This window comes from Penaeus japonicus, unplaced genomic scaffold, assembly GCF_977035675.1.
Source record: "Penaeus japonicus unplaced genomic scaffold, GWHDUDI00000001_assembly GWHDUDI00000039, whole genome shotgun sequence".
Classification (NCBI taxonomy): domain Eukaryota; kingdom Metazoa; phylum Arthropoda; class Malacostraca; order Decapoda; family Penaeidae; genus Penaeus; species Penaeus japonicus.
Window position 1 is genome coordinate 21283526 of NW_028234441.1, and position 1016 is coordinate 21284541.

The window sequence follows — 1016 nt, forward strand, 5'->3', positions numbered from 1 at the left end:
TTCTCATTCTTTTTTTTTTTTTTTTTTTTTTTTTTTTTTCTTCTCTTGTTTGTGGTGGTGTTTCTTTTCTCTCCCCCCCTCCCCCCCCCCCCCCCCCCCCCCCCCCCCCACCCCCCCCCCCCCGCCCCCACCCCCCCCCCCCCCCCCCCCCCTCCCCCACCCTCCCCCCCCCCCCCCCCCCCCCTCTCTTTCTCTCTCTTATTCCCTTTTCCTTCCTCTTTCTCTCTCTCTCTCTCTCTCTCTCTCTCTCTCTCTCTCTCTCTCTCTCTCTCTCTCTCTCTCTCTCTCTCTCTCTCTCTCTCTCTCTCTCTCTCTCTCTCTTTCTCTCTCTCTCTCCCATTCTCTCTCTATCTCTGTACCTTCTTTTCCTTTCCTTTTATCTCTCTGCCTTTGCGCTTTCTTCTTATTCTTCTTTTCTACTTTCTTTTCTTACCTTTCACCATCATCCTCTTCCCCCTCCTTCTATTTTCACTTCTTTGTGCCTTTATGTCTCCTCCTCCTCCTCCTTCTTCTTTTCTTTTCCCCTTCCTCCACATCTTTTTCGTATTCCTTCTTCTCTTCCTCCTTCTTCCTCTTACCTTGTTTCCCTCTTCTTCTTCTTCAATTTCCTTAAACATCTTCTTCGTTCCTCTTTTCCCTGAACCCTCTTACCGCCTCTTATCCCTTCTACCTCCTCTTTCATCCTCCTTTTCCTCCTCCTCTTTCTCCTCTTTCTTCACTGAACCCTCCTACCTCCCCTTATCCCTTCTACCTCCCCCTTCTCCTCCTTCTATACCTCCTCCTCTCCCTTCCCTGAACTTTCCTACCTCCTCTTATCCCTTCTACCTCCTCTTCCATCCTCCTTCTCCTCCTCCTCTTTCTCCTCTTTTTTCCCTGAACCCTCCTACTTTCTCTTATCCCTTCTACCTCCTCCTTCTCCTTCTCCTCTCCCTTCCCTGAACCCTCCTACCTCCTTCATCCTCCTTCTACCTCCTCCCTCATCCTCCTTCTATACCTCCTCCTTCATCCTCCTCATT